This window comes from Microtus ochrogaster, chromosome 2, assembly GCF_000317375.1.
Source record: "Microtus ochrogaster isolate Prairie Vole_2 chromosome 2, MicOch1.0, whole genome shotgun sequence".
Classification (NCBI taxonomy): Eukaryota; Metazoa; Chordata; class Mammalia; order Rodentia; family Cricetidae; genus Microtus; species Microtus ochrogaster.
This window is the reverse complement of record NC_022010.1, coordinates 88,729,237-88,744,035: the sequence shown is the minus strand read 5'-3', so window position 1 is coordinate 88,744,035 and position 14,799 is coordinate 88,729,237.

Sequence of the window (14,799 nt, the reverse complement as noted above, 5' to 3'; positions counted from 1 at the left end):
AAGGTTTGCATCCAAATAGACTAGGATCCTAAAAAGCCAGTACATGCAGTAGAGACAAATTCTAGTGCCGTTATCATTGGCTTCTCAATCTGCATCATTTGTCAGCCACATTCAGAGGGTCCAGTTTGATCCCATGCTCGTTCAGTCCCATTCTGGCGGGCTTTGGTGAGCTCCCATTAGTTCTGGCACAGTGTCTCAGTGTGTGGACCAACCCGGCGTGGTCCTGCCTTCCTTGGTCATATTCTCCTTTTTTCTGTTCTTCAACTGGACTTTTGGGAGTCCAGTACTTCCATGTAGGTTTCTGTCTAGGACAAAGTTTCTATGGTGATATTCAAGATAGTCATCAGTCTGACTATGGGACAAGGCTAGTTCAGGCTCCCTTTCCTCCACTGCACAGGGTCCTAGCTGGGGACATCCCTGTGGACATCTGGGACCTCCTCTAAAGTTAAGCCTCTTGCCAACCTTCAGTGATGTGGCAGGATACAAGATCAACTAAAAAAAAAAAAAAATTGGTAGCCTTTCTAGACACAAAGGATAAAGAAGCAGAGAGGGAAATCAGAGAAACGTCACTTTTCACGATAGCTACACCATGGGAGTGAAAGATCTATGTGACAAGAGCTAATTCCAGGGCAGGCACCAAAGCTACAGAGAAACCTTGTCTAGAAAAATCAAAGAGAGAGAGAGAGAGAGAGAGAGAGAGAGAGAGAGAGAGAGAGAGAAAGTATTTCCTGATGTCTTGTTGATGACTCCTTGTAAAAGGAAAACCATTTTTCTTCATTGGTGTGATACTGGGTATATCAACCACAGTACAGAACAGGGCCTGGAGTGTTTTTTTTATTATTTAACATATTTTCTTTTTCTTTTTTTGAAAAATAGAATAAGAATATGATGTTTGCTAGGGAAGGATATAGAAATATCTTGGAGGAGTTGAAGAATGGGAAAGAATCTGATCAAAATATATTTTATTAAAACATTTTAAAATAAATTTTGTAAAATCAAAGAACCATAAAACTACAGTAGAACCCCCAACCTATACAAAATTGATTATTTCATATTTTGTACATTATACAATTCATTTAACACATTTTTCTTTATTTTTTCAAAGAATTACTTGTTGCATTTGGTTATGATGATGTTTCTGGAATAGAGTGGAGGTTACATTGTTTATTACTCTTTCTCAGATTTCTAGAAATGTACTTCTTTTCCAGAAATTTATAAATTGGTTAATGTTTCTTAGGTGAGGGACTATTTATTGGAGGCTGTTTATAAGAGAGTGATATTAGTTTCAAGGAGAAAGCAATTAAACATGTATAAAATTTTTGCATCCTTAGTTACTATTATTATAATTACAATATTGAAAATAATCTTTCCTATATGTAGAACACCATAGCATTTGACTTGTGTGTGTGTGTGTGTGTGTGTGTGTCTATGTGTGTGTCAAAACAATTGGAGTTGTTTGGTTTTGAGTTCATATTAGTTTCTATGAGCAATTTTTGATGATGAAGAATATGGAGTCATTTCCACTTGAAAATTCTTTTAAACATGAGAAATGCTATCAATTATTGTCACTTAGTAACATTTACAGGTCATAAAGAGATAGTGCCAAATATCTTATTTGTATCATGTCTTAAGTTTAGAAGGAATTTTCTAAGTCTAATTTGATTTTTATGAAAATTACATCAAAATAAAACTAACCTGTCATCCTTTTAATTATTAATTATGCAATTATATTATATAAAATCAGTTAGAAATAAAAATAAAACTAGATATATAATGCCAGAAATCAATTATAACATTATTTACTGTACTAGTAATTATGGTCTTGATCTCCATTTCTTTTACTGTAACACTATATTATCTAGATACATAATTAAGTATATTAATAATTCATTGCATAAAGAGGAGATGCAGGGAACAGCTAATTTAAGAAAATCACAGATCATAGCAGTGCTAATTTTTGATACCGTAATAACTTTCAATGTCAAAAACATGGTCTCTTCCTTTCTATGCAGATAATTTATAGCTTTGGTTGTAGATTATGATCTTATTGATGACTTTTCAATACTATACATGCTTATTTATAATTTTCAAAGAATGCACTCAGAGATCAGTTTCATGGAGTTCTGCAATGCATAAATTATGAAAAACTGCTTGAGATGATCTCTAACTGCTCTGTCTTATATCACCTTTGTCATGGCATGTAACAGAGGCATTCATTACATCAGTGGGAATCTTAAAACTTCATTGCACTGTTTTAAGAACGTGCTCCTTTCTGGGCATTGGTGAAGGAGCACACATTGTATACTCAGACAGACCTGGAGTTAGTACAGGAACTTTCCATCATTAACAGAATGCCAGCCTTCTAAGACTCAACTTTGACAATCAGAATCATGTTCAAATATTGTTTCAAAAGGTGGCGGTAGGCCATGAAAATTATAGAGGACTATCTACAGAAGTAAGAGAAGTAGATAACTACTTGAATTACAGCAGAATAAAATTTAATGTGTATTATATATTCAATTGCTCTTATGACTTTATAAATTTAGAGAGCCAAAGACAAGTGCTTTTATATATAGTAATTACATTCAGATTGCTTTTGTAAAACAACATGTGTATATAAACAGAAATAAATATAAATATAGCGAGGTAAAATTTAATAACCTTAAGAGAAAATATGTTACTGAATTTAATTGGTGCTAATAGTTTATAATTGTCTCTCAGATCTAAATATTCTTTAAAATTGCAAATAGTTAAATAAGGCTTTTTATTCCAGAAACTAGTCCAAAGAAATTAAATAAGACTGTACTTCAAACAAATTAAAATAGTGAAGTATATCTATAAGCATGATGCAAGAACTTCTAAAACTACAAAGGGTACAATGAGCAACTTATTCTAATTTTTATTTAGTACAATTTGTGAAAGCTAATGGACATGCAATAATTTAGCTGGCTAATGTTTTCTCCAGCCTTGCGATCTCTGTAACCAACAGAAAAGGCAATAACTCCAAGAACACACCCCTTGGCAAAGAAGGAAGGAAAAGTTACTGCAGGATACTATTGTATATTCCCAGAAAAATAGAAACACCCGATATTTCCCAGAACATTTTCACTTCATTTTCTTTTCTTAATGACTTTTTCTTTAAAAGTCAATGGGCAAGATTATGCTCAGTACAGCATGCTAAAATTATTTCTGGTCTTCTCAGAAAAATTAAACACATGTTCCCAGTAAGGTAAACTTTACATTACAACCATTAGAAAAAAAAAAATAAGACTTTAAGCAAATAAGAGAATTACTGCTTTCAATATATAGGTCAATTAATGTATAGGTCTCAGATATGAGAAACTCCTATAAGCTTAAATAAAAGAGAGACAGCAAGACTTTAGATAGTCTAAATATCCATAAGAGTTAATAAAACATAACAAATATACTTTAGCCTTTTTTATTCTCCTAGCCATTGACTTCATATTCAAGTTCAAAGAAAAACATAATATTCCTGAATTATTTGCATACTTTACTAATGCCAATAATTTACATTATCTTATTGACCTTGATGCTTACATTAAAAACTATATTTTCTTATATTGAATATTATATTCAATAATATTTAATAACATCAAATATTATTAAATTCTCAAATGTATCATTAACCATAGTGACAAGCACAACACCACTACTTCTGAATTAAAATAAAGCAATATAAAATATTTAATACATTTCCACAAAGATTATATTTTGAAATACAGGCATAAAAATTACACCACCAAGAACATGGTTATGACTTTTATTTTTACAATGATCTGTCAATAATAGAGAGCTATTGTTAACTCTAAATAATGCTTAATTATTTATATATCAAATAATGAGACTGACTAAAATTCAGAAACTTTATCTCCACGTTCCTTTTATTTCATATTTACCTACAAAAGGGCAAGATTCATTGCCATATACATAGTTATGTGTCTGTACCTTTTTCAGTTTTGATAAAATGATAAAATACTTTTTATTTTTCCATCCTTTGATGTTATATTATATATCTGTCTGGTTTAAATTCAGAAAGTGCATAAGAATATTGTTCAGAAGCATTCTAGAGAGACATGGAAAAGATAGGCTCTATGACATATCTGCACTGAAGAAACCATCTGCTACATGTGAAAGTCTACGTTTGGATTACTCCCACAGAGCTAGCTCAGTATGCAGTCATTTGAGACACAAGAAAGTGGCTGTAGACTACATATGTTTTCTTCACAATCACTTGTCTGCAACCCATTTAGTTCTGTTCTGTGGGGAAAAAGATTATTCTAAGTAAGCAACAGTTTAGTCTAGACACAATATCGTTTAATCATGGACTTGGAAAGTGGCTTGACCATTAAGAGACAGTAAATATGTTTTAATACAAATTTAACTTCTTGTTTGTGTTTATCTGTCCATTATTTCTTCTAAAAGTTTTTTATATAAGAATTGAAATGTAAACTTATAAATAATTAAATGTTTATCAGATTTTTCTATGTCAACATCTTTAGTGAAGCATTTAATGTCAATTTCATTTGAATTATGAATGAAGGCACCAGATTGGCTGATAAACATTTATATTGCAATTATCTTGCATGGATAGATTATACTTAGTTAAAAATGCACTGTCAGAATTACTTGTGATTAGGCTTGAATCAAGAACCTAAAGCCTTATTTGAGTAATAAGGTACTCTGATAAACTGTTAAATGATTGGGAGAGATGATGTCTGATGACATAGTTTTATTTTATTTTTTCTGTCTAATCTTAGCTCGAACCTATTCATGGTTTGATTATTAAAGTTGTACATAAGAAGGACAATGATATGACCTCAAAAGTACTCTCAATGAAGAAATTTGAAGCTGCATGTTAGGGATGGTGAGGATGTAGTACATCCAGTTGAGTATGGATCAGATTTTTCATATTGTATTTGTGACAAATTAAGGTAAATTAATATATTCACTTTAGATTAAAGGGATAAGGTTTTATTCTTAAACTATTTTAGGTGCAGTGTTCTCTATCTACCAGCCTTGAGTTCTGAAGCAGTAGCAGTTACAGTAGGTAAAGGTTTTTATTCATACACCAAAAGATATTTGTGGATAATGGTTAATATGGGTCTTCCCAAGGACTGTAGTGCATAATAATTGATACATGTCCTTTGATAATTCATTGTTCTACTAATGGTCCGTATACGTCCTTCCACAAACACATAGATCACTCCAGCATAAAGCATAAGTTTTGATTAATAAAGATAAGACATTAAAGGCTTGTGGATCTAATAGAAGCTGAAATTATTTGATTATTTTGACTGTATTATTTACATTGTTTCTGGCTTATTCTATAATAGAAGCAATTGGGAAATACCTCCAAATAGTAGCTGAAGTAAGAATAACTACAAATGGATATATAGTTCAGCAATGAATCAACACGTGGCTGAAAGATGCAACATGACTTGAGAAGTAGAGTCACTTTAAATGGGTTGATGAGTTTTAATTAACACTAGCAATACTCTTCTGTGACTATAAAAGAGTATTTATTAGCCAAGCTAAACCAGAACTTGCTGGTAATAACAGTTTATGACTATCCTAGTACAAACATAGACTATGACTAAACAGAAATTATTTGAAAAGCTGAACCCAAATTTTTCATGTATTTTATTCAAATAAATAAAATTTTATTAAAATGTGTCATTATATGTTTCATAATATATTTAGCATAATCATTATAATTCTCATAAGTAGAAAATATTCACATTTAGATATTGCTAAATCTTTTGGGAGATATAAATTTGCACCCACTGAACAAGATTATGTTATGAAATTTTATTAGGTTTACATGTAAGTATTCAGCCTTATTATGGATGCAATTATATATAAGTTATTTGATTAGGTCATTAGAAGAAAAATATACTTTTACTATCCCTGTATAGTAGGACAAAACAGCCATCACAAGAAGCAGATGCTATTGCTGAGCAAGCATAAAATAGCTAAATTTTAAATTTCTAGGAAGGGCAGATGGCTGTTTTGTGGTTTTGTTTTGTTTTGTTTTGGCTTGTATTCTCCACACTAGAATAACAGAATAAAATTATTTTTAATACACACACACACACACGCACACACACACACTCAAACATACATACTCTCAGATTCACAGAGAACTATTTAATCCTGAGACACACTGTATGTGTTTAAGCATCTGATTAATCACTATGGAACATTAACAGTCTTAATCAAGTCATAGCTCCTCTTCATTTATATTTTACAGCTTTAAATCTGTAAATAAAAAATACTTTTGATGATTTCCTGAAGATAAAAATTGTTTGTAACACTGAGTTACTCTCATTTTATATTTTTGATAATATTAATAATAAATGTGAATTATAATTCAAGCTTAATTCCTTTCTGCATAATGTCCTATCCAGGGAGAGTAAAGAATTTTAAAAAGATACAGGCCTATAGATGTTTATAGTTTCCTAACCATTTATTTTCCTTGTTTTGTCTTTATATGTCCCTGTTTGTGTTATGTCTGCTGTAGGAATTCCTACTGCCAGCAGTCTTTAAGTTACCTGCCAACTTGCGCATGGCCTCTTATAATATTTATGCCTATGTCAAGTGCATATCTGGCCTGTCTTTTCCAGCTGTGAGATTCAGTTACTGTTCTCTGTTACAACAGAGGATTGTGACTTGTGGGTCTACCCCTAAATAAATAACTTTCTATTAGTCTTAATTCTGCGCTAGTGTGGAATTTCTTTTAAGCATCCTTCTTAAAGGATGTTTCTATCTCTGTGTTTCTGCTCTCTGTCTGTCTGTATCTGTCTCCCACTTTCCATGTCTGTGTGTTTAACTTCTCTTTTACAGAAATAATATTTTGAATAAAATAAAACCGTAATAGCATGTGTAAGCATGTGAAGTACAAACATAAATAGAGGTTAGGACAAATTTCAGAAATAGGAAATTTTAATGCTTTTGTTTGTTTTAACTAACCATGTGTCTTTTTTGCTTAGATCACTAATGATCTTTACTTTCACAGCTTTTTATTCCATAAATTTTATGAAAAATAATTTTTGAATGCTAAAAAGCACTATTTTCACAAAATTGATATTTATGTCAGGTAATAGCAAAGGCAAACAGGAAACTTATAAAAACAGGATTTCTCTGTAGTTTTAGAGCCTGTCCTGGAATTAGCTCTTGTAGACCAGGCTGATCTCGAACAGAGATCCGCCTGCCTCTGCCGCCTGAGCACTGGGATTAAATCTGTGTGCCACTACCACCCAGCAATAAAGACAAGATTTGAAAAGTAAGCTTAAATACTGTGTGAATAGGTCTTTGTGAGCATCACTAGAGCTTTCTCAATTTTCTTCGACCACTAGTATGTGTGCCAACGCACATGCACCATAGCTCAGGTGCAGAGGGAAAGGACAAGACTCAAGAATAAAATCTTTCCTTTCACCACGAATTGTCGGGATCAACTCTGGTCATATAAGGCTTGAGCATCAATTGCTTTTACATGCAGAGCCAACCTGCCAGCCAAGAGCTGCTGTTTTTGTTGTTGTTGCTGTTGTTGTTGTTTTTTTTTATCAAATTATTGAATAGGGTTTTTATGCTCAAGGCAATTTTAGATTTTGCCATTTATTTGAGATCCTTATTAAAACCAAGTCTATATAACTTCATCAAACAGTTTATCTTTTCCAATCAATACTCTAATAAATAATTCAAACAAACAGTGAAACCTCTTTCTATAATTTATACTGAAATTGAGAGTGATCCATGTTCTTTGATTAGAGCAGGTGAAAAGTTATTAAAGTAGGCAGTATTTTACCTAAGTCAAATATATTAAATATAAAATTGCTACTGAGGAATTAACTGAAATAATGTCTAGATATCAGAAACTATTTATGGCCAAATTACCAATGAATATATATGTTTATTCATTATATACATTCAATATATACAACATATATACACTATAGGTATATTTGGTTTTTCAAGACAGGGTTTTTCTGTAGCCCTGAAACTAGCTTTTCTAGACCAGGCTCACAAAGACCCTCCTGCCTCTGTCTCCTGAATGCTGGGATTAAAGGTGTGTGCCACCAACACCCAAACAATGAATATATATTTTAATGTTTTATTTTTTATTTGGGAAAATAAAAACCATATAAAATAAAATTTTGGAAACCTCCTTATCTTGAAATTTTTCCTTTTAATAGGAAAGTCTTATCTTAAAAGTTTAAGAGAAAATTTTTATAAATCATCATGCTGTTTTAGTAGCAAACCAAAAATTTTGCCTAGGTAATTGTATGTATTTGCACAAATAGCAAATGTTATTAATGAATAAGCTTAGATTTGTGGCAAAAAAGTTTTATTCTTAATTGAAATGACCATATAGTACAAAGCATCAAAACCTAAAGATATACTTATGAAAATAGTTAAATTACATATAATGGTACAAATGCTTTTTCTCAACATGTTCTTTTCCTTATTTGCTTACTGGTATAATTACCAAATAAAGTAATGTTTTTGTGACATTTGTACACAATTCAATTTTTTTGACCTTCCTCTTCAAAATTTCTTTCCTAGCCTTCTGTCTCAGCAAACAAGTTTTTCCCTTTCTTCATGTTCTTTAAAGTATTTTTAATCTTCATATTGTGTGCTTTGATAGACTCATACCATCTAGCATATTAATGGCATTTTGTTGCTATGATAAAGCATCCTGACAAAAGTGACTTAACGAAAGAATTTATTTTGACTCACAGTTTTAAACACAGTCCATTATGTTTTGGAAGTCAAGGAGACAGGACAGGTAGCCAATCACATTCTATTCAATCATGAAGAAGAGACAGAAGAGTGTTAATACTCATCAATTATCTCTGCTTATATAGTTCCGAGACCTAACCTAGGGAATCTTGCCATTGACATTTGAGGAAATAAATTCATTAGTCAAAGGAAACATCAAATCCAACAAACTCTCATCACAAAACATTCAGGAAATATGGGACACAATAAACAGACCAAACCTAAGAATAATAGGGATAGAAGAAACAGAAAAACTCCTACTCAAAGGCACAGAAAATACTTCCAACAAAATCATAGAAGAAAACTTTCCTAACCTAAAGAAGAGTATACCTATGAAGGTACAAGAAGCTTACAGAACATCAAATAGGCTTGACCAAATAAAAGTCCCTTTATCATATAATAATCAAAACGTAAAATACACAGCATAAAAAATATTAAGAGATGAAAAGGAAAAAGGTCAAATAGCACATAAGGGCTGACCTATCAGAATTACACCTGACTTCTCAGTGGAAACCATGAGAACCAAAAGGGTCTATGATGACATTCAAGATAGTCATCAATCTGACTATAGGACAAGGTCAGTTCAGACACCCTCTCCACTATAGTTTACTTAGCTGAGGTAATCCTTGAATATTCCTGGGAATTTTCCTAGTTCTAGATTTCTTTCTAGCCCTGTAATGGCCCAAACTATTGAGATACCATTTTTCTTGTTCTCTATCTCTGTTCTTTCCTTATCTTGACAATCCCATTTCTTCTAGTTCTCCCCCCATCACTTTTCCCTTTCTCCTCCTCTTCTGCCTTCACTTCTCCCACCACTCCAATTCTCCCAATTTTCTTTGGAGGTTTTTTTTTCTATTTCCCCTTCCCAAGGGGAACTATATATTTTTCTTCTAGGGTTCTCCTTGTTACTTAGAGTCTCTGAGACAATAGACCATAGGCTCCTTACCCTTTGCATTGCAGCTAGTATTCACCTGTGAGTGGGTACACACCATGCTCATCTTCTGGTTCTGGGTTACTTCACCTAGGATGCTTTTTTCTTGTTCCATCCATTTGCATGCAAATTTCAAGATAATATTGTTTTTTTCCTGCTGAGTAGTACTCCATTGTGCAAATGTACCACATTTTCTCTATCCATTCTTCAGTTAAAGGGCATCTAGGTTGTTTCCAGGTTCTGATTATTTTGAATACTGCTGCTATACACATGGTTGAACAAATGTCCTTGTACTATGGTTGAGTATTCTTTGACTATATGCCCTAGAGAGGTATTGTTGGGCCATTGGATTGATTTCCAATTTTCCAAGAAACCAACATACTGATTTCCAGAGTGGCTGTATAAGTTTTAATTCTCACCAGTAATGGAGGAGTGTTCCTCTTACTCCACATCCTCTCCAGCATAAGCTATCATTGTTGGTTTTGATCTTAGCCATTCTGAGAAGTATAAAATGAAGCAGATTTAGAGAACCACCACTAAACTTTGAGCTGAGCTCCCAAAGTCCAGTTTAAGAGAGGGAGGAGTAAGGATATGAGGAAAGAGCTTAAGACTATGATGGGGGATAACCACTAAAACAGCTTGCCTGAGCTAATGGAAGCCTTCAAACTCTGGCCTGACAGTGAGAAAACCAGCATAGGACAAAACTAGGCCCTCTGAATGTGAGTGACAGTTGTATGGATGGGGCAGACTGTGGAGACACTGACAGTGAGATCAGGATTTATCCCTACTGTTAGTTCTGGCTTTTTAAAACCTGTCCTTGGTTCTACCTCACAGCAATGTGTTAGACTTTGTTGACTCCCCATAGAAGCCTTATACTCTCTGAAGAGTACATGGGGGATGGGGAGGAGGGAAAGGGAGATGGAGGGATCAGGAGGAGAAGAGAGGAATGAATTTGACATATAAAATGAGGAAAGATGATTTTAATAAATTAAAATTAAAAGAAAAAATAAAAAAAGAATGTCCACGTTAGATTCTACAAGTATCAGAAGGGAGTTCAGGTTTACATTTCTATAGTAACTCCTAAACGAATAGATATGCCTAAAAGCTGTACATAAGTTCGTGGCTGAGACAAAGGAGAAACCTGGACTGAAACTGAAAACTGTTTCAGCCAACTGACCATGTCAGTCACTGTTCTATATTTCATCTGAGATTCTATCATATATCCATTAAAAGGACCCCAGAAAAGCAGTTGAATTGTTCTGTATTTCATGGAATGTTTCTTGACATTATATAAATGTGATCTATATGTATGGGAACTCCCATATTTATTCTCTCTCTCCCCCTCTCTCCCCCTTATGAATTCAACCTTTAATCTACAATATTCTTCTTTCTCACTACTTGAAATCTGTGAATTTTCATAGTTTGAACTCACAAAACAACAATTCCAAATCATTGACTTTTGGTAGATTGGTGGAAGTCTAGATTTTAATGCTATAGATCCCCCCAAAAGACTTGATTGTTTCTGAAGCACTCCCATATCTCTGTATCCAAGAGGTTCTTATTAAATGGGTGCTAAAGATAGTCAAAGGTAACTTTTGGTTCTTGCAAAATTTTAACTCTATAATCAGTAAGTTCTAATCTATTTATTTTAGAATCTTTATCATAAATTTAGCATTTTAGGGATTTTGAAAGTCAGTTCATGTGTCTGACTTATTAATAAAGTTCACATTGTTCATTGTGAAACCAAATACAATGGTTTTGTTGATAGGTGAATTCAAATTCAGTAAGCAAGACCAAGAGATAAAAGAGCAAGAAAAGATTTATTACTTGTACAAACACGAACAATGAAGATTACCGCAAAGCACCTCCTTAGTTTAAAAAAAAATGAAGCACTGCATATTCCGGGGAAGTGATGCATATTCATAATGAATTGACTTATCATCACAGGTATAGATGGACACAATACTGAGCAGTCCCTGATCATGATCATGGAGCTCCATATATTACATACTCAGAAATATTGAGTGGAAAAGCCTCTTGAGCATAGAATTTAGCATGATAATGGTTCTATAATTATCAAAATTACTCTCAGTCACCCAGAGGACTCAGAATCATTTGCTTTTGCCTAATTCTTTGTAATTTTTTTCTGGGGCTTCTTTTTTAAAATTAGAACAACTAAGAGAAATGTCGACAGACATTTAAAGGACCATCAGATAGAAGGTTACTTTCCCAGTCCTAACTCCACACTCCATAAATTTACTCTGCCTTTTCTATTTATTATAACACACACACACACACACACACACACACACGAACCCACATTACCTATTTTCACAATTCTCAATTTGATATTGGTATAGTACTCACTTTAATATATATATATTAAATGCTGCCAAATATTTTCTAACTAATTAAAAAGGCCAATTACATTTTAGTGGTAAGCAGAAATTTCTTTAAAAATATGATATATAATCAGACTATCTTGCTTTCAGTGTAGATACAACGACTATTGCAAAAACTCACTGTGTGCTTAGTTCATGTGAGACTATAGATTTGAGTCTTAGTTCTTGAGAATATTCAGTGTAGCTAGATAAATCTTGTTCACAAAAATAAGGTTTTTTGAAGGGCACAAAAGGGGTTTCCCTTTTGAAGAACAGTAGAAGAACTACTTTCTACTTTGAACCTATCCTCAGGGATCTTTGTTTGAAATGTTAATTAGAATAACTGGTTTAGCAAGGATTAGGGCAAGAGCTAAACAGTGCTGACAGCAAGTTATCCTCTACTGGAATTGCTTCTGTTTCAGTGATTTCTAAACTTCGAAAGTCAGTGTAATCACTGCTTCCTCACCAGGAAAAAAGTGTTTCAAAATATAAATAGCATTGTTTCTCACAAATACTGCATTTCTCTCTTAAACAGGCAATAATAAAACTATAAAACTGTTTGTACTTCAGAAAATTCAAAACAAAAGTATATTAGGATATGATCATTTTATTATTTTACTTTCTGTTTCATAAAATTGCAAACAAATTTTTACAGATTAGGATGTATACAGAAATGTGTGATCCATATATGCATGCAGAAATTCTTAGAAAAATCATGCTAATTCACAGTCATCATCAGTAAAGAGCACACTTTACAGAAAACTTTAGACAAATTTCTTGTATATTTGTTCTCAGATAGTGTGTTTTCATGATCAATATCATTATATGTATCACATAGAAATTCTTCTAAAATGTGTCTAATGAAATGACACAATCTAAATTTTCACCATAAATATCCAAAAGCAACTCTAATGCTTAATTAACCATTAATTCTATATAAATTGTTGATAAATAAATTGAACTACATATTAAAAGTGACAGTCATGGATTTTGACATTAATAAATTTCTATCTCCAGGAAATACGTATGTATGTATGTATATATGTATGTTTATTTGTAACATGGCATGCATTCTATGCTACTAGAAGAAAAGTTGTGGTGCAACATGTAAACAGGTTCTAATAAATACCTGGGAAGGCATTAAGAGATTTAAAGGGAGTATCATTGTGAAGAAAATATAAAATAAGAGTGTGCTGGTGCGAATAGATATGGCACCCAAAGACTCCTTTGGGTGTGTTTGAATGCTTGGCCTATAGGGAATGGCACTATTAGGAGAAATGACCTTGAGAGAGTAGGGGTGGCCTTCTTGAAGGAAGTGAGAATAAACTTTCAGGTCTCATATGCTCAAGATACACCCAGTGTGATGGACAATTAATTCATTTATTGTTGTCTATACATTACAACCCCCATTTCCTCCCACACAACACGTTGGCCTGTGAGCCCTCATGTCTCACAATGATGATAATGGACTAAACTCTGAAACAGTAAGCCAACTGCAAGTAAATGTTTTCCTTTACAAGAGCTGTAATGGTAATGGTGCCCCTTCACAGTAATAATAACTATAAAGAGAGAATTTCCTACCAGGGACTGTAGTATTGTGATAGGCCGGACTACGCTTTTGTTTGAAGGAATTTGGACTTTGGGAGTTTGGTTTAGGAAAGAAATTGAGTGTTTTAAGAGCTGTTGAATGAGACACATAAGTAGGAGCATGGGAGTCAATGATGCTGCTGAAGAGCTGAACTATGGGGACTTGGCTCTACAGGTTTCAGAGAAGAATTTTATTACATTGCCTAGTGATTATTCTTGTGAAATTTTGGTGAAGGAAATTGCTTCTTTTTTGTTATAGCTGAAACATCTGCCTGAGACTAAAGAGAAGAGTTTTGGATTATGTTGACAAAGAAGATTTTAAAACAGTATAGTATAGATTCTAGTGTACGGTTATCAGTGTAAACTCTTATGAAGATTTATAATAAAAAGGGGTGGTTGAACAAGTAAAATTAAAAAATGTGTAGATTGAGGAGAAAAGGAACACCAAAAAGTAGAATGGAGAGAAGTCCTTTATCAAGGAGAAAATTAGATTAAGAAATGAAATACAGGGAGTTGTGATCTCAGAGCAAAATCCTACCTGGCTAAATTTCCAACTTATGAAAAGGATTAAAGTTTAGAGATGGGTGTTGTGTATTCCATTAATTCATTAGCCTCAGCACTCAGAAGATAGAGGCTAGTGAATCTCTGAATTAGATACTAGTTTGGCCTGCAACCAAAGTTCTAAAATAGCAAGTTGGAGGCGAAAGAAAGCCTCAAAAATAGTAAGCCAGTGAATACATAATTGAATAAAGGGACTATGTTGCAACCCCAACAAGCAGCAGAACTTGGCAGCTTGGGTCACATGATTCTAGGAAAACAATATGGGATAAGCAGTGGCCTCTAACCAAAAAAAAAAAAAAAAACCTGCGGGCCTTAGAACAGCTGGTACAAGAGAAATTAGATGTTCAACATATTGAAGAATCAACCAGCCCTTGGAACTCTCCTGTATTTGTTGTTAAACAAAATCTGGTAAATGGAGAATAGTTACAGATCTCAGTGTTATCAACAAGGTTTTTCAACCTATGGGCCCTCTACAATATGGAATTTCTCTGCCTTCTCTATTACCAAAAGGATGGCCTCTTTTAGTTATTGATTTGAAAG